General features: G+C 35.6%; 1 non-coding gene and 2 pseudogenes across 1 annotated transcript; 2 read left to right on the top strand and 1 right to left on the bottom strand.

Moving 5' to 3' along the window:
- The window catches only part of LOC121476907, a 31,963-nt pseudogene extending 22,129 nt beyond the window's left edge, over nucleotides 1–9,834 (top strand).
- A 1,568-nt stretch (nucleotides 9,835–11,402) lies between these two features.
- LOC121477189 lies at nucleotides 11,403–11,614 on the bottom strand. The gene has a single exon (XR_005984125.1). It is a non-coding gene; the product is annotated as a small nucleolar RNA U3 (small nucleolar RNA).
- Nucleotides 11,615–14,834: 3,220 nt separating this feature from the next.
- Nucleotides 14,835–25,596, top strand: part of LOC121476908 — a 71,508-nt pseudogene continuing 60,746 nt past the window's right edge.

Consider the following 25,596-nt stretch of genomic DNA (forward strand, 5'->3'; position numbering starts at 1 on the left):
AAATTTTAGATATGTCAAACATTTTGCATTAAGATGTAGAACATTCTGCATATTGGCCTCTTATATTTTTCTTTTGAGATTTGCAAAAAGGAATTCTACTACACATAATTTATAGAATGGAATCCCTAGTCACAGGGTTGAATTTGAGAAGCAGTATTCCTTAGGGAAGACCCTCAATCAAAGGTAGGGTTATAAAAACATCAAGGTGTTTGGCAGATTATTAATTTTTTTAAGTTAGGCAAAGAAGACAAAAAGACAAAACAGACCTTTCTCCATTGTCAAAATTCATATAAACATTTTGACTCAAAATAAGGTAAATGTGAGATGCAATTAGTGAGACGAAAAGACACAGGTGAAGTAATAAAAGACAAAGTTGGACACAGACCTAGTATCTAGCAGTGTGCTTGACATACACTAATTGGTCAATAAATATTTGTTGAATTATTGAGTGACTGAACAAACCATGAAAAACAAATTCGTGGGATCCCTGGGTGGCGCAGCGGTTTGGCGCCTGCCTTTGGCCCAGGGCGCGATCCTAGAGACCCGGGATCGAATCCCACGTCGGGCTCCCGGTGCATGGAGCCTGCTTCTCCCTCTGCCTGTGTCTCTGCCTCTCTCTCTCTCTCTCTCTCTCTCTCTCTCTGTGACTATCATAAATAAATAAAAATTAAAAAAAAAAAGATTTAAAAAAAAAAAAGAAAAACAAATTCGTCTGAATGTTCTTTCCCAGCAATAACATTTGTTTCTCTTGGTATTTTTTTCTGCTAAAATCCTTGTAATGTTATTTCTTATTATCTTTTAAAATGTCAATCTCCCAGATGTTCCAGCATTTAGTACAGATCTGGACTATATTGAACATAACATAAATATTTTTAAATGAACAAATGAAGGAAGAAAGAAATGAAATAAAAAATGATAAAATATTTCATATGTTAGGGTTTACAACAAATTATCTATTCAACATTACCTATACAGAGACACCTTTACCACTTCAACAGCATTTTCTTCAAACTGGAGATAAGTTCTGGTATTTAGACGATGTCTGAATTTCCACATTTTGGACCAAATATAAAAGATCTTTACAATAATGGTCTCCATAATCTAGAGAAAAATGTAATTTTTTTATGGTTTCCAAACTTTTCCTGCATATCATTTTTAAAACCACATGTCAGATTGTAATACCATTTTACAAGTAAAACAACCTAGTTAATTGCTGATTTTTTAAAAAGCGAGCTTACTGGAGTCATTAGGATTTAAATAATTTATCCAAAAAACTGCCAACATGTTCATTTCAATTTGCTTTAAAAAAAACTGGAGGGTGTTACTTTTGCTCTAGAATTAAAACACAGGTCTGATCCCAAAGGTCTTATTTTCTCCTGCCACAATCTTACAGGGTCTTCCATCCATGAGTGTCACTGAGCATCTGAAACAGCAATATAAAAATGCCTCAAGAACTTTTGAGTTTCACTACAATTTTTAGGCTGAACTTTACAGTAAAAAAAAATCTTTTCAAGAGAATAGTCATTCGAAAATAGTTTTATCTGCTCCCATATGATATCCCTTACAAATCTTGTCAAGAGTTCTGCTGAGTTCTAAGTGAAGGAAATAGAAATAGAAAAAAGAAACACAGCGTTGTATGGTGACGGATGGTAGTGGGAGCTAACACTTGGTGGTGAGAGTGCAGCATAACGTAGAGATGTTGAATCGCTATGTTGTACACCTGAAAGTAATGGAACATTGTGCATCAACAATGCTCAAATAAAAATATAATGAGAATTAAAATGAATTTAAAAGCAGGAAGAAAGAAACAGCAGAGATAAACACAAAGATATGTTTCTTAAAAAATCATTACTTGTATACTGGAATTAAACTTGTCGCTTTTAAATTGGGCTTTTTATTGTCTTTTAAAATCAAACTGATGCAAAATATATGATTACATATTTTGACTTCTACTTTATTCAAAGAGCATTTATTCTGTAGAAAACTTTTTCTAAAGTCCATTTTTCTTCTGTTTATTAACTTTAAGTGCCACAGGGTTTTACAACCATAGTTTTGATAAAGATAATTTCATTTTCTCCGCTTAAAAAAAATTTACAGATAGATATTGGTGCCATGAGAGAGAACAACGGACAATGCATTTTTAATTACTTTAATTATGCATAAATACTGCTTTTTAAGGAAAATAATGCATTTTAAATTATATATAAGCTTTAACTTCTATTACTTTTATATTTCTTTATTCACTGCCTAAACCTGTTTCAAAGTACTAAAATCTTAGTGCAATTTTTAAAAATTAGCAGTATTCATAATTATCACTTAATTTTACTAGTTAATTACTAACTGCATTGCTTTTGTAAGGCATAGTTTAACATAAGATTTTCCAAGTTTCCAATTTGAAGCCAAAAAAATTTCCGAATTCATATAGCTAGTAGACCTTTCTAACAGTTTAAAAGAATATTACTTGCTCTTCAATCTTGATGACATTTTATAATTGTCTTGTGACTTCTAAAGTGGAGGCATAACAGAGGGAAATAAAAACTATCTATCAAAAGGTAGGAAGAATTGCCAGAAGTTATTTTGTTAAAGGCCAATATCCATTTCTAGGACTTGGTCAATAAAATTGCTTTAAGTTTTACCTTAGTCAGAAATTCTTTAACTACATTACTACCATTTTAAATGAATACTTACTTAAAAGAGGTACAGACAGAACTTTACTTTTTCTGTAGATGGTCTTGTATCCAATCTGGAGGTATATTTATGTTAAAAATGTGAATACCTATTTTTTCTCATTTCATGTATGTTTCAAAAAAAAAAGCTTGGTAAATCTTGTTAGACAACATTTCAGAGAAATTCATTGGCATCTACTTCCTTGGTAAGAGCAGGAACAGGGGATCCCTGAGTGGCGCAGCAGTTTGGCGCCTGCCTTTGGCCCGGGGCGCGATCCTGGAGACCCGGGATCGAATCCCACGTCGGGCTCCCAGTGCATGGAGCCTGCTTCTCCCTCTGCCTGTGTCTCTGCCTCTCTCTCTGTGTGTGTGTGACTATCATGAATAAATAAATAAAATCTTCAAAAAAAAAAAAAGAGCAGGAACATTAATTATCACCAATCTTGGTCATCTCCAAAGTACTTACCCACCTTGTCCAAATCATGTGCACAGACTCACACTATGAGGTTTAGAAGGGCCAAAGTAAAAGAATGAATTGTAGATCATTTAGTTAACTTGTATATGTGTATCTGCTGGCTTCTGGGCACCCAGCTATTTCTGGGTCATTACTGCTTTGTCTGGAGGTGTATGTCTTGGCCACAAGTGACTAAACTACATATTGTCATCTTTAATGAACATGCTGTTAGCCATTCACCACCCCTTTTTCACTTGCCATTTATGTTACCAGACAAGTATGCTTTGTAAACCTCATCCAAATTTTATTTTTGGAAGTGCTTTAAAAAGGAAAATTCTTGGCTGAAAAGTCATTGGAGTAGGGATATATTTTAATCTTTTCATGTGGGGAATATCTATATTGGACTCTCTAAGCTTTTAAGATGAGATCACGAAATTTCAAATAATCTAGCATTCTTAAAGAATATATGGCTTAAAATAGATGTTTGCAAGAAAAACAGAGGTGAGATATATAAACGCTGGCTAAAATATAGATAAAGGAAAGCTTTCATAAGGAAATGGGTTGTCCTGAACATTTTAAGGTTTGATTAGTCAGTGTCTCATCTCACTCTTCATTGCTGTAAATGTTAGTATTTTCTATCTCTAGCATTTTTCACTAACACGGGTTTTCACAGAAGATTACTTTTGAAGACTTTAATATTGTTAATTCAGTTATAGCCAACTCTAATAAATACAAATTCAAATTTATGAGCACAGTGTGGTGGTGAAGAAGGCTCTGGTGTTCTAGTACTTGGTTTTTCTTGGGCTCTATCACATGCTAACTTTATGATGCACAGCAATTTGTTTGGTTCCTCTGTACCTCCATGGCTTCATTTCTTTTTTTCCCCCAAGTCCTTATTTAAATTTCAGTTAGTTAATGTACAGTGTAATATTAGTTTCAGATGTAGAATTTGGTGATTCATCACTTATATACAACACCCAGTGCTCATTTAAACAAGTTCCCTCCTTAATCCCTATCACCCATTTAACCCATCCCCTTGCTCATCTCCCCTCCAGTAACCCTCAGTTTGTTCTCTAGAGCTAAAAGGCTCTCTTATGATTTTTCCTTTTTCTCTTTTATCCCCCATGTTCATCTGATATGTTTCTCAAATTCCATCTATGAGTGAACTCATGGTATTTGTCTTTCTCTGACTTATTTTGCTTAGCATAATATTCTCTAGCTTCATTCACGTTGTTGCAAATGGCAAGATTTCATTCTTTTCATGGCTCAGTAATATTCCATTGGATATATATATATACTGTCTCTTCTTTATTCATTCATCAGTCAATGGGCAGTTGGGCTGCTTCCATAATTTGGCTATTATATACAATGCTGCTATAAACATTGGGGTGGGTGTGCCCCCTTTGAATCAGTATTTTTGCATTCTTTGGATAAATACCTAGTGTACAATTGCTGGATTTTAGAGTAATTCTATTTTTAACTTTTTGAGGAATCTCCATACTGATTTCCAGAGTGGCTGTACCAGTTGCATTCCCACCAACAGTGGAAGAGGGTCCCCCTTTCTCCACAACCTCCTTTACACCAATTGTTTCTTGTGTTGTGAATTTTAGCTATTCTGACAGGTGTGAGGTGATATCTCATCATGGTTTTTATTTGCATTTCCCTGATGATGAGTGATGTTGGGCATCTTTCATGTGTCTGTTGACAATCTATATGTCTTCTTTGGAAATATGCCTTTTGCCCATTTTTTAATTGGGTTATTGGGTGTTGAGTTTCATAAGTTCTTTATATATTTTGGATACTAACCCTTTATTAGATATATCATCTGCAAATATCTTCTCCCATTCCAAAGGTTGCCTTTTAGTTTTGACTGTTTCTTCACTGTGCAACTTTATCTTGATAAAATCCCAATAGCTCAATTTTGCTTTTGTTTCCTTTGCTTTAGGAGACGTATCTAGCAAAAAGTTGCTATAACTGATATCAAAGAGGTTACCACTTGTGCATGGCTTCATTTCCAAATTGCAATAATAGTAACCTAAAACATAAGCTGTTTGGGGGCACCTGAATGGTGCAGTCAGTTGAGCACCCAACTCTTGGTTTCAGCTCAGGTCATGATCTCAGGGTCATGAGATCAAGCTCCACATCAGGCGCTAGTCTCAGTGCAGTCTGCTTGAGACTTTCTGCCCCTCCTCAATCTCCCTCACTCTTAAATTTAAAAATGTCTTTTAAAAAATTGGCTGTTTGGAGGTTAAATGAGATAATGCTGTGCTTTACAAGAGTAAACATTCAAATATCATTATTACTGATAGTATTGCAAATAACTTCATTGGGTCTCTGCTTCTGCTCTTGTTTGCCTATAATTTGTGTTTCCCATAGCAGCAGGAAAAATATATTTAAAAATTAAAATAAATAATACACCACTATGCCTGAACCCTTCAGGAGATTTCTGTACAGTTATAATACATTCCAAACCTCTTACCAAGACCTAAATGGTAATGGTGACCTGTCCCCAAATGTTTTTCTGGATTTGTCACCTAATGCTTAGTGCTCTGGCAACAATGGCCTTCTTGCTTCTCTAGCACACCAAAGTCTTACGGACATGGCACTTCGTGCTAAGCTCCTCTCTTTTCTTAAAGCACAGGATGTGTGCAAGGTTCATACTTTATTTTCCTTTAGGCCTCAGCTCTGGTGTTGGCAAAATCTTCTTTAAGCATCATGTTTCCTGGGTTCTTTTCTTCGTAGAATTCAACATTAGCTAAATTACCTTATTTATCCATTTACTATTTGTTATCCTTCTTTCAATTAGGCTAAAAGTCTCACAGGTACAGAGACATTTTCTATCTTACTTTCTATTAGCTCCAAGACCACGATTGTACTTGATAAATATTTGCTTAATGACTTATTAAGCTTAGCCTGGTTCAAAGGTGATATAATTTATGATAATTTGGCCAAAGCCCACTTTAGAGTAAAAATCTCTATGGCAGGAGAGGGTTTCTAGACTAGGAGTGTTTTATTTTGTTTAAATTTTACAACCCCTTTATATTAGGGATATGTAAACCATGGGAGGTTTGTGACTGCTGTTTTTTTAAACCACATATGATCATTTCAGTCTCAAAATTCAAGTTCTAAGTCAATAATTATGTGAATATATGTAAAGGCTACAAGATGACAGAATTTTTATGAAAAATAGCCTAAATACTATCCAAAAGAACTGATTTCTGACAAGCTTCCCTAAACAAAACTTTCCTCTCCTATATTCATCTCATCCAGAATCCACGCTCTGATCACTGTACTCAAGACATTTTGTAGATTTGCTGCTCCTTCCTCTTGTTTTTTTTTCTAATGCTAACACTGTATTTATTGATTATAATATTATATAAAACAGATGACACATTCAAAATTGGAAAATGTGAGGAAAAATTAGTAGGGGAATTATTTCATAGAGATGTGGGCAGGAGGCTAGTATATAGGCTGTTGTTGTTAACTGATCTGAGACTTCACAACCCTTTGATCTTAGGGTCACCAGAATTCAGTCAAGTGCCTGAGGAGGGTAGCCAGACCCCAGCTGGCTTGAGGGGAATTCAGCCAACTGGTTGCACACTAGCAAGGGAGTCAAGCAATCAACAGCCCATCTTACTTCCCCTAACCTGTAGACATCTCCTGCTGGTGCCTTACACTGGCCCACAGAGGTGGTCCATATGAACTATCTGTCCCTGCCCTCCTCCAACAGGGAGGGTGCAGACAAGGGAAAATAGATCTGAAGTTATGAAGAGAAGATGAGCAGCACCTCTTCCATTCTGTCCTCTCTAGAGTTGTGATCCACCCCTAATAAATTTGAAAGGATTAAACCCAAACCTACCAGCTTTGCTATGGAAGCCCTTCCTGAGATCTCTGTGCACTCTGAATGCTACACATTCTCTGTACTCCTAATCTCTACTCCTCAGACTGTCACTGTTTCCTCCTCACAGTTTTGTCCTTTCTGTTGGAACATACGCTGATCCCAACCTAGAGTGAAGGAAGCAGCAAAACGGGCAGTACATCTTAAAAGGCCTCTTCTATATTTTCTCTTCCAAACTCTTCGAGGAAGTAATCTACTCCTCTTGCTCCTATTTTATCACCTCCTCTCTCCTTTAGTTTGCCATACCAACATGTTTCCACTAAATCTTCAAACATCCACTACAATTATTTTAAATTCAGCCTACCTCTAAACAAATAGCATTATCTTTCCTCCATTTTCCATCCTTTTTCCTCTGTCACCAAAGGCACCATCATCTACAGGGTTCTGCCCTTTGTTATCTTTCTACATGCTATTTTGATTTTATCTTAACTCTGAACAGTTTTAGGTCTTCTTACTTTTCCTTTCTATTCAATCCCTAATTTATTTAATACCATTACTTTAAATACTTTTATTTATCATCTTGCACATTGGCAATGCCTCCAATTCCATTTTTACCTACCTAATAATTATTTCCTCCCACTGATCCACTTTCAAGCCTGTTTTGCTTCTCTTGGTTATACTTTAGCTATCCTTCTTCTAATGTCATTGGAGAAAAAAATAATCTCAACATTTATTCTACCAAATAAATTGGTAGCCAAGTCCTTCCATATTTTCTGTTGTACTATCTCTACTATCAATTTACATCATCATCATCCTAGAAGATCTAGGCCTTGATATTTCTTGACTAGATGGTTGAGACTAACACATGTATTTCCCTCCCTCAAACTCTTCCCCAACCAAACCATCCTTCTCACCATGGGCCAGAACCACCTCGTAAAATCACAGAACTTATAAGGTAATTCCCTTGAGGAGAAATTTTCAATGGAGCTTCCACTGCATTCTGAATAACTCCAACACTAATGCATGTAAGCAATTTCCCACAGAGTCTATAATCTTCTAGTTAATGTTTTATTTTTTTACTTGATGTTAAAGATTCCAAAGAATAAAACTTAATTTATTGGTTAAAATGAAAATATTATAAAAATTTTACAAAGTCACTGAGAGAAAAAAATAATTACTTGTGAAATGACTTAGCCTGATATTTTAGTTGTTTTCATGACTCACTTTCTGAATTTTTGTTAGATGTGGAGGAGAGAAGAAAGCACTGAAGTTCACATGGCTTTATGACATTTTCCAGTTAAAATATTTTCACTCTTGTTGGTAATTAATTTTACCTTTTCTTTTTTTAAATTCCACATCTGTTTAAGTTCATGGCAAGATGCAACTTTCCGACTAAACTGGGGATTTTAACTGTAGAATTAGGTCTTACATGTTTTGTATTATGGATGATGTTGATTAAAAGGGTAATAGGGAATGACTATAATTTTGATATTAATTATATATAATAGAATTATCCTTATAAGAGCTTTATAGAAAAGAATCTAGGTACTTTATGCAGAATTAATTTTACTTCTAAAAAAATTTAAATTATTTCAAAATGAAACATGAGAGTACAACAACATTAAAATGTAGTGGGGGAATTATATGAAAAGACATTTGAAACAATCATGTTAAGGGGAAAGGACTGAGCATTGCACCCAGGGCAGCCTAGGAAGTTGTCAGGAACAGACACACAGTCTCTGGAAGGAACTCCAGGAGACTAGCTACCACAAAGTCAGGCAGCCAAGGAGAAGCAAACTCATCTTTTGTAGATGCTGGCAGTGAGAACTTCACCTCCCTGGGAAGGGCCCTGGTAGATGAGAGTGCTATTTCTATGGATGAGTTTACCTGTCCATATAATCTGAAGTATACAAATTTATTGGCTCCCTTCATTCTCCAAGCACACTCAGAGCCTGTCGACTGAAAGACATAGAAACTGGCTGCAGCAGGACTAGGCTGGGGTGTGATAAGGGCTTGATTTGGAGTCCCCTGCATTGCTGTTCACAGCAATGTCTGAGAAGCCCTCCAAGAGCCCCTCTGCTCCTCTGACAGACATCACCCTGAAGCCAGCCATGCAAACTGTGCTCAGCTGAACTGAGCACAGCAATGGCCAGCACCATGTCCACCACCAAGATCATTATGTCAGCATTGGTGGCCCACAAACTCATCAACTTGCTGCACTCCTTCTGCTTCACCCAGTGGATCAAGAGCCAAGTATGCTGCCTACAGGAGCAGTAGAGAATGACGAGCAGAAGGCCCTGTCACAGAGGGTCAGCCAATATAACAGCCAGGTACACAAGCTTCAGGAGAAGCTGGAGCTGCTTAAGTGAGTACCTACTGAGCAGCCTGCTGCCCCTAGCTGTGAACCCCCCAAGATGAACCCAGTGATGGAGCCATTGTCCTGATGGTTAGTATCTGGATGCCAGATCCATTCACTGGGACCTACCTGATGCTACAACTCTTCTAGTAACTAGAAGAGGTACACATCTCCAATGTGGGCCAGTCCATGTAGAACTTCTGATTTGATGCCTTCCGCCCTGACATATAAACCATGCATAGGGAGTGTAGCTTCATCCACCTGAAGCCTGACACCAACAAGAAGGCCTTTAGTACCCAGAACTCAGGTACTATAGAGGTGGAAGGTGAAGTGAACCAGTAGGAGCTATGCTTGGCATCCCACTCCATCACCAGGCTGCCTTTGCCAAGGAGCTCCATGTGGGTCAGATAACGTGAAAATTCAGGTTGAAGGCAAACTTGAACAGTCAGTCTCCATGGCAACTACTACCCAACCCATGACTCAGCATCTTCACATTACCTATAAGAAGGTGACATCCTGATGCAGAGTAGAACTTTGTCCTGGGTGGGGCCTGGTCACCTGTGTGTCATGAAACCATCTCAGTAGATGCCCCACAACAGGTGTGACCACAGTTCTCCACAGGTTCAAGAGTGTTGCCACCACTTGTACCTGTAATAATATAGAAAAAACAAATAAAAGACTTTTCTTTTTTATAAAAAGAAAGAAGGAAGTCCATACAGATAAATGATTTAAATTATTTTTATTATTAGAATGAACTTTAGAATATATAAAACTAATTACTTACATGTTTATTACTACAAATATTATTTTAAGTTTCTAGCTATGATTTAATACTGCTATACAGGTCTTGAAGCAAGAATTTGGCTAACAGCCATGTTCATTAGTATTTCTGAATAATGAAATCCTTGAAAAATTAAACCTTTTCACTTTCTCATAATTGTTCTTAGAATTATTTTATGAATCAAAAATATATACTAATGCAATACAGAATCATGACATTAAATTATATTTTATAGCAATTGTAAGATCAGAATAATACTAACATCCTTTGAACTAATAGCAATGTCATCAAGACAATGCAAATCATCTTCAAAAATAGTCTGTTTGATGTCAAAATAATATAAAAATTAAGCAATTATTAATCTGAAATAGTCACTCAGACATGCATATCTAAAAGTATCTAGTAAGGATTAAAATATCTGATGGAATAATTGCTAGGAAATATATTTTTACCTTCCTATTATTTTGTTATCTGATCAGTCATCCTACTGCTAGAGTATGCTCCATTAGCTAATTGGACTAGTTGAAATAAAAGACTAACTATGATCTAGATTAAAAACATTCAAGAATTTTTTTAATTTAGAAAAATATATGAAGTTAAAAATTTAGCCATGTTCAGCCAGCTGAAAATAACTGAATGTCAACTGGCCAAAACCTATTGCCAAGTATACATTTTTGCAGTTTTTGAAGTGTTAATAGTAGGTTTTAGCGTGTTATTAACTTCCAAGCTCAACAATAAGCACTCATCAGTATTCTCCTAACCTTTTCAGAATGAATTGTGCAGGACTTACTGTGAACTTCAGTGTTAACGTGACCATCTAGTAACAGTGGTCAAATTTCAATAAGATGGCCTCTCCCATATAAGAATATATCAATGATAATAGTGCTTTAAATTTTTAGAACATTTTTAGAACCTTCATTTTTTTTCTAATAAATGAATTTGTGAAATAGGGAGATCAGATACTTTTCTCCCAACTAACTAAAGGAAGAAAATAATTTATAAAAAGTTAACTGACTTACTAAAATGCATACAGATATGTAGAACAACAACAACAACAACAACAACAACAACAAAACAGAAAACTAGGCTCCTTGACATCCTATGTTTTTGCAATGAGCAACAAAACCTGATGTGCAGCAAGTACATTCTCTTAAAAAACATTTTATCATCATTGTTATCTCCATCAACAGCTCCACTGATAGGCTCAAGACAACCCATATTTCTATTTCTGTTACCATGGCGATTTTCTAATTAATATTAGCTAATCTTTCCATTCTTTTTTTTTTAATTTTCTTTTTTTAACAGAAACCACTCAGACTGTCTCCTCTTCCTCTTACTCCTCCAAAGGAGGAAAAGTACAATCATCAATGGCAATAGGCAGTTGCAGAAGCAACATCTAAAGACAGCTTCATGCTCAGGAGAGAACACTGAGCCTCCTCCTTGTGATCCTTTCTTTCAAAAAGATATCTTTCAATGATATCTGAACAGCATGGCCCTGACTTTCCTCTGTAACAGTCCATCCACAGCATTTCAGTGATATCATTTTTCCCATAAGAGACTACCTAGACCTTCTGTTCCTCTGGAATGATGGTCACAGCAACTCTAATATGTTCATCTAAAATGTAGAAAATCCTAGATTGCCCAGAAAATGGTTGTATTAGCTCACATAAGTAAGATGATTGCTGAAAATACTGATTAGAAATTTAGGGTCAAATAATCTCTCCTTGCCTCCCTATTTTATCTGTTAATAAATATGTCTTAAAGAACACCACTATGTCAAAGGTTAAAAAAAAAACAGGCTGTTCATAAGCTCAATCAAAAAGGACAGTGATACAGGCCTACCCCAAGAAACAGGAAAAAGTTCAAATAAACAATCTGATCTTACCCCTAAGGAACTACAAAAAGAAGAACAAACAAAATCCAAGATGAGTAGGAGAAAGGAAATAAAAAAGATTAGAGCAGAAATAAATGACGTGGATATTTAAAACATAGAAGAAAACCAATGAAATCAAGAGTTAGTTCTCTGAAAAGATAAAACTGATAAACCTTTAGCCAGAATCATCAAGCAAAAAAGAGAAAGAGCTCAAATAAATAAAATAAGAAGTAAAAGAGAAGTAACAACTGACACCACAGAACTATAAAGAATTATAAAAGAATACTACAAAAAATTATGCCAACAAATTAGACAATCTTAGAAGAAATAGATAAATTCCTAGAAACACATAATCTTCCAAGACTAAACCAGGAAGAAATAGAAAATCTGAACAGGTTATTAGTGATGAAATTAAACCAGGACCAGATAGATTTACAAGTGAATACTCTCAAACATTTAAAGACAAATTAATACTTATTCTGCTCTTCCAAAAAACGGAAGAGAAAGGAAAGCTGCCAAATGCACTCTCCAGGTCCAGCATTACCCTGATACCAAAATCAGACAAAGACACCATAAAAAAATAAAACTACTTACCAATATCCCTGATGAATATATTTGCAAAAGTACTCAACAAAAAATTAGCAACCCACATTCAACAATACATTAAAAGGATCATTCATCATGATTAAAAGGGATTTATTCCAGGGGCCAATTATGGTTCAATATTTGCAAATCAATCAATGTGATAAATGATAGCAACAAAATAAAAGATAAAATTCATGTGATCCCCTCAATAGATACAGAAAAAGCATTTGAGAAGATTCAACACCCATTCATGATAAAAACTCTCACCAAAGTAGGTTTAAAGGGGACATACTTCAAATAATAAAGACCACATATGAAACATCCTCCGCTGATGTCATACTCAATGTTGAAAAACAGAACTTTCCCTCTAAGATCAAGAACAAGGCAAGAATAATCATTCCTGCCATTATTATTCAACATAGTACTTGAAGACTAGTCACAGCAATGAAGCAAGAATAAGAAATAAAAGATATCCATATTGAAGGAAAAGTTAAACTGTCACTATTTACAAATGACATGATACTATGCATAAAAATCCTGAAGACTCCACCAAAAAGCTCTTAAGAGTAATAAATGAATTCAGTTAAGTTGCAAGATATAAAATTAATACCCATAAATTGGTAGCATTTCTATACATTAATAACAAAGTAGCAGAAGGAGAAATTAAGAAACCAATTCCACTTGCTATTGCATTAAAAAGAATAAAATACTCTGAACAAACTTACCCAAGGATATGAAAGAGTTGTACTCTGAAAACTGTAAAACACTGATGAAAGAAACTGAAGATAACACAAACAAATGAGAAGATATTCCATTCTCATGGACTGGAAGAAATGATATTGTTAAAATGTCCATACTACTCAAAGCAGTCTACAGATTTAATGCAATCCCTTTCAAAATACCATTAGTATTTTTCATAGAACTGAAACAAATTCTACAACGGGACCACAAAAGACTCTGAATAGCCAAAGCAATCTTGGGAAAGAGGAACAAAGGCAGGTATCACAACCCCAGATTTTAAGATATACTACAAAGCTGTAGTAATCAACACAGTACGGTACTAGCACACACACACACATACACACACACATGCAATCAGTAAAACAGAAAAGAGAGTGCAAAAAACTCACACTTACATGGCCAATTAATCTATGATAAAGGTGGCAATAATATACAATGGGGAAAAGACAATGTCATCAACACATGGTGCTGGGAAAATTGAACAGCTATGTGCAAAAGAATGAAATTGCCCACTTTCGTATACCATACATAAAAATAAACTCAAAATGGATTAAAGGCCTAAATGTGAGAACTGAAACAATAAAAGTCGTAGAAAAGAACACAGGTGGTAATTTCTTTGACATCAGCCATTGAAACATTTTAAAAATAGGTCTCCCAGGCAAGGGAAATAGAAAAAAAAAAAAAACTATTGAGACTACAGCACAATAAAAAACTTTTTGCACAGTGAAAAAAACCATCAACAAAACAAAAGGCAATGTACTGAATGGGATAATTTGCAAATAATATATCTGACAAGAAGTTAATGTCCAAAATATATAAAGAATTTATAACTTAACAACAAAAAAATAAACAATATGGTTTTAAAAATGGTCAGAGGAGCTCAACAGATGTTTTTTCAAAGACCATATAAATGGTCAACAGACACGTGAAAAGATGCTCAACATCATTAATTATCAGGAAAATGCAAATCAAAACCACAATGAGACTCTGCTCATATTTGCTAGATGGGTAAAATAAAAAAGATAAATAACAAAGCTGGCAAGAATGTGGAGAAAAAAGAACCTTTATACATTGTTGGTGAGAATGTCAATTGATAATAGCTATTGTGGAAAATGCTATGGAAGTTCCTTTAAAAAATTAAAAATAAAAACACCATATGATTCAATAATTCAACTATTGGATATTTACTGAAAGAAAACAGGAACACTAATTTGAAAATATATAAGATATATTCACTCCTATGTTTATTGCAGAATTATTTACAATAGCCAAGATATGGAGTCAACCTAAGTGTATACTGATAAATAGATAAGGAAGATGTGATACACACAAACACACACACGTATATACACAATGGAATATTATTCAACCATAAAAAGGACAAGATTGTGCCAATTGAGACAACATGGATGAACCTAGAGGGTATTATGCTATATGAAATAATTCAGACTGAGAAAGACAAATACCATATGATTTCAATCATATATGGGATCTAAAAAAACAAAACAAATGAATGAAGAAACAAACAAGAAACAGGGTCATGGCTGTAAATACAGAGAATACACTGGTGGCTATCAGAGGAGATGGAAGTAGGCGGTTGGTCAAAATGTGTGAACGGGAGTGGGAGGTACAGGCCGCCAGTTGTGGAATAAACAAATCATGGGAATAAAAGGCACAGCATGGGAATATAGTCAATGATACGGTAATAGTGTTGTATGGTGACAGTAGGTACACTTGTGGCAAGTAAAAAAAAATTAAATAAAAAAATAAAAGATATAGAATAATTTCATGGAATTCATCATTAGGAAGACTACTCAGGATTCAGTTAAGTAGTAAAACATCAATCGGTCGCTCCCTTTGTCTTTCTGTATCCTCCCGGAACCTCTCTCTTTTGTTCTTTTGCTCTTTATCTAAGTGCATCTACTTCACTGTTTTTCTGAAGATCCACTTCTCCACTCATCTAATTGCACATGGAAATTATGACTTTCATAAAAGTAATATTAATTCTTGGTCAGTAATGATACCTGGCTTAGACTTTCCTGTTAAGTCACCTAGTTTTCAGGTCTGAGTTTTACTGACTGAAGAAAAATCTGTTGAATACAACTTGTGTTGAGCCAGTTGCCTCACAGCCCCACTCTGTTCAGCTATATTTGGAGTTGCATGACCATGTGATACATCAGGCTTCCTATTCTGGGCTTAGGAAGAGCTAGTTGTCTCTTATGAGAATTTACCCAGTATTTCTAGAATGTTAACCTTTGAAATTAGCAAAGATGTTTTATATTTTTTAAGATTTTATTTATTTATTCATGAGAGACACACACAGAGAGGGAGAGAGAGAGAGAGAGAGAGAGAGAGAGAGAGAGGCACAGACACAGGCAGAGGGAGGAGCAGGCTCCATGCTGGGAGCCTGATATGGGACTCAATCCCGGATTTTGGGATTACGCCCTGGGCCTAAAGCAGATGCTCAACCGCTGAGCCACCCAGGCGTCCCACCAAAGATGTTTGAAAGGGCTCGAATACTGTTAATCAGGGTCTAGAGAAACAATGATTCTAATAAAATATTTTTCCAGCTGTAAATCGATATATTTTCTTGAAGAAAAAAAATGCATCATTATCATTAAAAATAATCATATATATTGATTCATTCACTTCTAATAATTTGTATTAAGGAAAAAGGCAGAGGTGAGCAGCAGCATTACGGTAGCAATGCTACTACTGTAAATACTGCATGATATTTATAGTAATTGAAAGCTAGAAGGGACGCCTGGGTAGCTCAGTAGTTGAGCATCTGCCTTTAGCTTAGGGTGTGATCTTGGAGTCCCAGGATCAAGTGCTGCATCCAGCTCCCTGCATGGAGCCTGCTTTTCTTTCTGCCTCTGTCTCTGTCTCTCTCTCTGTATCTCTCATGAATAAACAAAGTCATTAAAAAAAATAAAAGCTAGAAAGAACCTAAAAATGTAAGGACAGAGAAATTGTTAAAAAATATTTCAATATGTGGAATACTATGCAGATTAAAATGATAATATAAAGGAATATTTAATGATAGATGAAACGCTAAAAATATATTTAAAGATAGAGGACAAATTTGTACATATCTGGAGTAAATAAATGAATAAATGTATCCTCTGAGGAATGCCAGACACATACTAAGTAAAACACATACTAAGCACCTAATAAGTACTAGAGCTTATCCTGGTTGGTTTGTGAATGTTTGTGAACACAGAGGTGAGCATGCATAGAAATATACATAGAGTTTGGAAAATTTTTTATGCCTCTCAAATCACCAATCCCTTCAATTAGTGAATGGAATAAATCCTTAATTGCGATACAGCTCTGTCTTGCTTGGTATATTAATCCTCTCAACCCTTTTGCCCAAACTTTTTCTTTGCATAAAACAGCTTGACAGTACAATGAAGACTGTGATACTATAAATTCCGAGACATGCAATTCCAAAAATTATAATGAAGACATGAGGGAAAAAAAAAAAGAAGCAAATCTGGTAACTGGAATATAAAATTTTCTAAGTGATTCTCAAGTATATTTAACAGAATGTCATTAGTGTCAGCGTAAAGGGAAAAATATCCCTAGTGAATTTAAAGAATATGGTGTAAATTATATGTCACACATGAATTTTCAAATTACTTTTCTGGTTTTATAAAATTTCATTAAGTTTTCCTCTCCCCCCACCCCCAATCTCTCTCTCTCTCTCTCTCTCTCTCTCTCTCTCTCTCTCTCTCTCGGAGTCCCAGGATCAAGTCCTGCATTGGGCTCCCTCCATGGAGCCTGCTTTTCTCTCTGCTTCTGTCTCTCTCTCTGCCTCTCTGTCTCTCTCTCTCTCTCTCTCTCTCTCTCTCTCTCACACACACACACACACACACACACAGAATGAATCTTAGAATTTGAACCAAGTTTTAAAATATGGCTTAACACATGAGAAAATGCTCTGCATCACTTGCCATCAGGGAAATACAAATCAAAACCACAATGAGATACCACCTCACACCAGTGAGAATGGGGAAAATTAACAAGGCAGGAAACCACAAATGTTGGAGAGGATGCGGAGGAAAGGGAACCCTCTTGCACTGTTGGTGGGACTGTGAACTGGTGCAGCCACTCTGGAAAACTGTGTGGAGGTTCCTCAAAGAGTTAAAAATAGACCTGCCCTACGACCCAGCAATTGCACTGCTGGGGATTTACCCCAAAGATTCAGATGCAATGAAATGTCGGGACACCTGCACCCCGATGTTTCTATCAGCAATGGCCGCAATAGCCAAACTGTGGAAGGAGCCTCGGTGTCCATCGAAAGATGATGGATAAAGAAGCTGTGGTCTATGTATACAATGGAATATTACTCAGCCATTAGAAACGACAAATACCCACCATTTGCTTCAATGTGGATGGAACTGGAGGGTATTATGCTGAGTGAAGTAAGTCAGTCGGAGAAGGACAAACAGTGTATGTTTTCATTCATTTGGGGAATATGAATAATAGTGAAAGGGAATATAAAGGAAGGGAGAAGAAATGTTGGGAAATATCAGGAAGGGAGATAGAACATAAAGACTCCTAACTCGGGGAAACGAACTAGGGGTGGTGGAAGGGGAGGAGGGCGGGGGGTGGGGGGGAATGGGTGACGGGCACTGAGGTGGACACTTGACGGGATGAGCACTGGGTGTTTTTCTGTATGTTGGTAAATTGAACACCAATAAAAGTTAATTAAAAATAAATAAATAAATAAAATAAAAAATAAAAAAAATAAAATATGGCTTAAAATCTCTCTAGGTTTTTATTATAAATGACTGTAGTGTTTATTGGCAGTTTTTTATACTGTACTTACCCATTCTTCAGTTCATACTTTAGTATCTCATATTTACATGCAGTACAATCTTCAAGTCAAAATTTCATTAATGACATTTAGCTTATTCTTGTTTTCCCTATTCTTGAATGACTTAGAATGGGTTTCTATTTATTTCTTTCATGTAGTAAACTTGGCTAAATATATAATTTTGTGCCATTGACTTACTCTGTAACTGTCAGTAAACCCTACAATTGTTGCACTGAGCAAGTTTGGGACAAATTTGGTTTTAACATCTCTTATAGAATATGAAATCATGGAATCCTGTGCTTCTCAAAGGAATGCACTGTTACCACTGAAGACACATAATGGTATCACAGGTTTTATGGAGGCTTAAAAGACAAACATAGCACTTCTCATCTTTCTTAAGATTTCTTAATTACACAAAAAGTGGTTTGGTTCTCTTTTTCTTTCTTCTTTCTTTCTTTCTTTCTTTCTTTCTTTCTTTCTTTCTTTCTTTCTTTCTTTTTTTAAAAGAAAAAGGACACAGTTTATAACAGTAAAACACTCACATGTATATTATAAATCAGGGTAGGAAAACTTCATGAAAGCAGACCATAAATATATCATGCAAGCTGAAACCCATACAAAGCAATCTTTATCATTAGCAGGAAAAGTTGCAGTTGCTCTGTGATGTCTAACTTGCTTTGGATTATCTTTTCAAAGATGTTTGTTTAGCAAGCAGCCTTGGAAGATAGGCACAATCTACTGGAGGAGATTTACTATTCAATATAATAAAACTAAGTTCTCCCTCTGAATCAGTTGTATTTGCAGGGTGTAACATGTAAGGCCCCCCTCTCAGATCAGACTTCCCAAAGCTGAGGTTCTTTTGTAATATATTCCACTGTGTGTACAGGCATCACCTGTTGTTCTGTGGGAACTGGGGCTTAGACAAGCAACACCACAGTGTTACTCTGGCTACTGCTATTGTTCTAAGTGATACACTCTCTTTTCCATGTATCCAGGAGTCTCCTGTCTTCTGCCACTGTTTATTAAACTATAGCAAGCTAAATTTCCCATGGACGTCACAAATAGGTCAAGGATTCCATTCCTTCTACTATTCGAAATTATTAAGATTTAGAAAGCAATTACCAAAAAAGGGCCTTATATAATTAAAAAGGAGAACATTTTTGTTTTATTTTCAGATAACAGGATCACACACTTGTAGAAGCAACAAATATTAATTGTGAATTTGACTGAAATGCAAAATATTATAACTTATTTTGAATTAGTAATTTAAAAACTATAATAGCCTTTTTCCCCACCTAAAACAGTTGAAAATGAAGACTAATCAGAGACCCAGTCAGATACTAAAACTTAATATAAAGCTAACATAAAATGAAGTCACTGGGCTGTATAGACTACTTTGCATTTGAGTTGGGAGACACTCCTAAACTTACTAGTTTCATAATTTCATATTTTTATATAAATTGGGATTTTTAAAAAATGTTAACTTAATCTTTGTTTTATTATTTGTAGTTAATAATATTGATAATAGTTTTTTTAGGAGATCTTAAAAATCACATAATGTATAAAAATAGAAATCAACGATTCCATCATGCAAAGAAATATTTATCTTTTTTTAAATTATTACAAAGGCAACACATTTTGACCATAGAAAAATGAGAATCTACAGATAAGTCAAAAGGTGAAATAAATTTAAAATCTCCCACAAGCACATCTCTTAAAGAGAACTACTGGTAATACTTTCACAAACTTATTTCCACACATTTTTCCATCATATATATTAGTGTCAATATTATATTCTGCTTAGTAACTTGAATTTTTTACTTAACCATACATCATAAATATCTATCAATGCTAATGGATATTTATCTGCAATATCATTTTTAACTAGATTAAAGGTGTTGCATTTTATTAATGCACTATAATTTATTTAACACCTATTTATAGATATTAATGGTTTTTTCCTATATTTTTTAAAGATTTTATTTATTTATTCATGAGAGACACACACACAGAGAGAGAGAGAAAGGTAGAGACACAGGCAGAGAGAGAAGCAGGCTCCATGCAGGGAGCCTGACGTGGGACTTGATCCAAAGACTCCAGGATCAGGCCCTGGGCTGAAGATGGCGCTAAACCGCTGAGCCACCCAGGCTGCCCATCAATATCTTAATAAATAAGGCTATAGTAACTCCTTCTCAGAACCATCAGATATATTGCCTGAATTTTATAATCTCAACTCCTGACTTTAAAGCTTATTTTAAGGACTAATAATCTTTTTTTTTTTCTGTAATACATTTTGCTTGTATCACATCCTGCTAATGGATCCTGTTCAGGTTCCTAAATGTGTCTCTGCAGTCACTACCCTCCTCAACAATTGGTCCCATAGTAAAAGAAGGAGGAGAGACTGAATCTAGTCCAACCACAGTCTACATTTTCTAAAGAAATTCATTTCTTTAGATTTAGATTTAGAAATTCATTTCTAGGTTGGGTACCTGGGTGGTTCAGTCGATTAAATGTCTGCCATTGGCTCAGGTCATGATCCCAGAGTCCTGGGAACATTGGGCTCTCTGCTCAGTGGTGACTCAGCTTCTTCCTCTATCCCTGCCCCTGCTCGTGCTTTCTTGCACTCTCACTCTCTCTTTCAAATAAATAAATAACATCTTTAAAAGAAAATAAATAGACTCCTGATCAATAAGATCTTAACAATGGCAGAAATTCAGATGGCATGGATAAATATCTTGTGGCCTGATTTCATCTGTTCTTGATCTAAAGAAGGGGCTAAAAATGAAAAAAAGTGGCCTCTGACATCTAGGAAATGCTCTGTACTGTCAACTAGGTCTTGGTTTTCTCATATTGAACATGAATATTTTTTTTAATTTAAAGATTTTATTTATTTATTTGAGGGTGAGAGAGAACATGAATAGGAGGAGGGGCAAAGGGAGAGGGAGAGGGAGAAGCAGACTCCCCACTGAGCAGGGGGCCCCACACGGGTCTCCATCTCAGGATCCTGGAATCATGGACTGAGTTACTCAGGCACCCTGAACATAAACAGTTTTATAGAATATCAACATCACATATGACTATATGATTATGATGGTTCAAGACCAAAGAAAGACCACTCTATAATCATGTCTTAACATAGACGAAAACCTGAACATTGTCCAAACAACAAAAATAACCCAAACATTCCCCTATCCTGCCAAACAAGTGACTGTTTTAACAATTATATCTTTAGCCTCATTCTAGCTTTCCTTCTTTCTAGATAAGATTAGCATAACCAATCATAAAATTACCTTCACTTCCTGACTACATCCAATCTGGAGCAAAGCCCTGCTTCCTTAAATCTCCTGAAAATCATCAATATAAGGAAAATAAGCCTAAATATGTCAATCTTTTTAGTAGTCTCCCATTGAGATGCCCCATGGTTCTCCATGATGTGAGCTCTTTTTCTTCACTGTGAATCATAATCCCAAATTGTTCAGCTGCAGGGGTGGCTGGTAAGCAATTACACATTTAAAATAGAAGAATTTCTGGCACAAGGTAAGTGCTTAATAAATATGAGTTGTTATCATTATAGGAAGCAGCTTATTGTAATGTCACACCTATGGATTTAGAAATCTGAGGAGCCTGGGTGGCTCAGTCTGTTAGGTGTCCTACTCTTGATGTCAGTTTAGATCATGATCTCATGAGTCTTGGGATTAGAGCCCCGCCCTTTCAGTGAGGCTCCATGCTCGATGGGGAGTCTGCTTGAGATTATTTCCCTCTGCTCCCTCCTTCTCTCTCTCCCTCTCAAAGAAATAAATAAATCTAGAAAGAATGAAAGGGACACATGGGTGGCTCAGTGGTTGAGCATCTGCCTTTGGCTCAGAGTGGGCTCCTGGTCCGGGGATCAAGTCTCACATTAGGCTCCCCACAGGGAGCCTATGTCTGTGTTTCTGCCTCTCTTTCTCTCTGTGTCTTTCATGAATAAATAGATAAATCTTAAAGAAAGAAGAAAGAAAGAAAGAAAGAAAGAAAGAAAGAAAGAAAGAAAGAAAGAAAGAAAGAAAGAAAGAAAGAAAGAGAAATCAGACCTCCCAGTGCTGCACTATCTTGGCCAAATCCCAGATTTCTCTAACCTCATTTCTTCATTTGTAATGCAAGTTACAACAACATTTTTTCTGCAGAAAGTTGAGTATTATTAGATGAAGTCCTCATTTAATATTAATTTTTCCTATATCTTCCTATTTATTCTATAAATTCATATTGTATTTCTAGGACAGTAAGTGAACTCTCAATGGAACAATCCATTTGTTTTTAGTTTTCTCATGGATATACACAATAAGCAGAAATAAAGGCATGAACAAACCTTTTAAATAGGGGATCATTTATGCACATCCATTTTTAAAAATATTTTTTCAAACAAGCTACTTTAAACTCGTAAGCAGAGGATAAAGGAATGAAAGAGTGAAGGAATAGCTTTGTTCCTTGACCAATATAGAAGAGATCAGAACCAAACAGAAACATTTCTTAGAGACTAGATGGCAATTTTAAAAAAAAAATTTTTTTTAATTTTTATGTATTTATGATAGTCACAGAGAGAGAGAGAGAGGCAGAGACACAGGCAGAGGGAGAAGCAGGCTCCATGCACCGGGAGCCCGATGTGGGATTCGATCCCGGGTCTCCAGGATCGTACCCCGGGCCAAAGGCAAGCGCCAAACCACTGCGCCACCCAGGGATCCCTAGATGGCAATTTATATAGAGCCATTCCTACACATATTTAACACATGGTTTTAAAAATTCAACTTATAAACAACTTCAATAATGATTTACTACATAAATAAAACAACACTTCAAGATAAACAGTTAGCCAATGTACTTTCTGAGGACATTTGGCATGAAAAGATGGTAATATAACCTTTTATCTGCTTTGAGGCACAAGTATACTATAGAAAAAAAAAAAAAGAAAAGAAAAAAAGAAAAAAACTTTTTTATAAGGCCCTTTCTCCATCAAGAGTTGAATAAGAGAACAAGTGAGGATGAAAAAAGACAAGGACAACAGGCCATAGCCAAAACAAATATAAAAATAAAAATGTGTGTATTTCAACTAAACCAGTGATGGTATTACATAAACACTTTAATTCTCTTGCTTCAGATATCTTTAGGTTTACTGAAGCATATTATATACTGTTTTTCTAAGAGACTGATGTTCTTCACTAGGGAGGAAAAAAAAACTCAGAATAAAGGACTAACATGAAAAAAAATAGTGAAGAAAACTGTGTCCAGTGGAAACCAATTTTCGGTACATTAGAAAACATCTAGTCAGTTTGCTTAATTTTGAATTTTTTCCATTTGGTTACTTAGAAGAACACTTAATGGAATTTTAACCACATAATTTAAATTACCTCAATTTCTGGTGAAAAGCAATAGAGTAAAATATCAATTTGTGGATTTACTAACATAATGAATCTACTAACATTATGGGTTGATCAGGAAACCACTCAGGAAATAGGAAATAGATGTAATTGAGGAGCAATTTTATTGGAATTTATTGATATAATTTCATTCATGTCATTTTGTGATTTCTGGAATCTTTTTTTTTGTACTTGTATTCTAATATACTTAAATACATACTCCACTTGTATACATATAATTGTACATTCCAACATTAACCATCTCATACAATATAGTCACATCAATTTAAAATTCATTTGTTTATATAATTTCTAAATGTAGATTTTGCATTTTCTCTTATACATGTTCATAATTATTCTTTTTTAAAATTGATTATCGAGTTTATATCAGGTTACGGTTCTATTTACTGATTGTTCTACACATAATGAAAACAATACAAATATCCTATTGGTTTCACCATACGTGGACATATTTGAATTAAAAAAAAGCTGGTAAAACTTTGGTATTGGTTTGGGACTTTAGTTGAAGTTTGGGAGGGCTATAAATAGTTAAGTCTCTAAAAAGCTCTTTAGGGAGTATGTAAATGGGAAAAATTATTATTTTTTAATGTGTGTGTTAATGAATTTATGAGCCAAACCAGTTGTGCAAAAAGTGAAGTTTTATATTTTGTGCAATGACATTATTTTTGACTCTGAATCAATTCCATCAATCTAATAGGAAATGAAAATAACTTTAGTTTTTCCTGTATTTCTCCTTTTTCCTCTTGGAGTGGATTGGGAAATTGATTAGGAATTTAGGGGTGGCCCTCAGCTTGACTAAATTTTAGACTTCTTACTGACTTTAAGCCCCCTTTCTTCCCTTTTTTTCCGAGCATTTATTTTGTAATACTTACTTTATAGAAAACTTACAATTTTTTTTTCTCTGCCCCTTGAAAAAGATGTAAACTTTTTTAAAAGCTTCCTGCCAGTTTTACACTCTAAGAATGTCCTTCTGAAGGACCTATGCACCATCTTTTTTAAGTCGAGGATGATAACACCCCTATCTGCCTTCTCTGTGACAGAGAAAAGGCTTATCTTCAGTAGGAGCCAATTAACAAGCACAGATGGTCTAATCACAGAGAAAAGCATCTGCAAACTTGGAATAACTCAATGTACTCCACATATCCCATTGATCACTTTCACACTGATGTCCTCTAGTATTTTCCTAGTAGTTCACCCCAGCACTTAAAAACCTCCCACTCTTGGAATGCCTTGGTGGTTCAGTCAGTTAAGCATTTGCCTTCGGCTCAGGTCATTATCTTGGGGTTTGGGATCAAGGCCCACGTTGTGCTCCCCACTCAGCGGGGAGTCTGATTTTCCCTCTCCTTTCTCCCCCTGCTATGGTCTCTCTCTCTCTAATGAATAAATCTTAAAAAGAAAACCCTCCCACGCTTTATTCTTACAATCAGACACCAAAACTTTCCATTCATTCTCAAAAATTACTTGTCTATTACACTCGCTCAGGAGCTCACCTACACATGGATAAATCATTTTCTATTCTTCTCACTAGAATGCCCCTGGTTCAGATCTGCATGCACCAAAAACCAATCCAGTCAACCTACACAAAAGTGGCATTTCTTGAATAGGTTGTGAAAATGTCACTGGAGGAACCCCAAACCATCACTGGGGCTAAACAGCCAAGAGCTGGGGCATAATGTTGCAAGAGTCACCAACATTCTTGCCTGTCTTAGACTCAGAAGCTACTTGCCAATTGCACTGACTTGGCATATTGTTGCCTCTGCTTCCCCTGGAAATAGGAAATAGTTCCTTCTGCTATTGATACCACTGATGGTACTACGAACTGACACCCATTGCCAGACTGGATCCAGTGAGGATGTGACTGCCTCATGGTAGCCTTGTAGATGTGTCCATTCTCTAGCTGCAGAGGACCCTGGGACCGTATTTTGTATTCAGTAGTGAGAAATGAACTCTGCCATATAAGGCTGGAAAATCCCAAAATTATCGGGAAGTGTCTTAGATGTTAAGCTCTAAAATAATGACAAAGCTCCATTTAAGTTCCTTTACCTATCAGTCTTACATAAAAATCTAAC

The sequence above is a fragment of the Vulpes lagopus genome, chromosome 16 (assembly GCF_018345385.1).
Source record: "Vulpes lagopus strain Blue_001 chromosome 16, ASM1834538v1, whole genome shotgun sequence".
In the NCBI taxonomy this organism is placed as follows: domain Eukaryota; kingdom Metazoa; phylum Chordata; class Mammalia; order Carnivora; family Canidae; genus Vulpes; species Vulpes lagopus.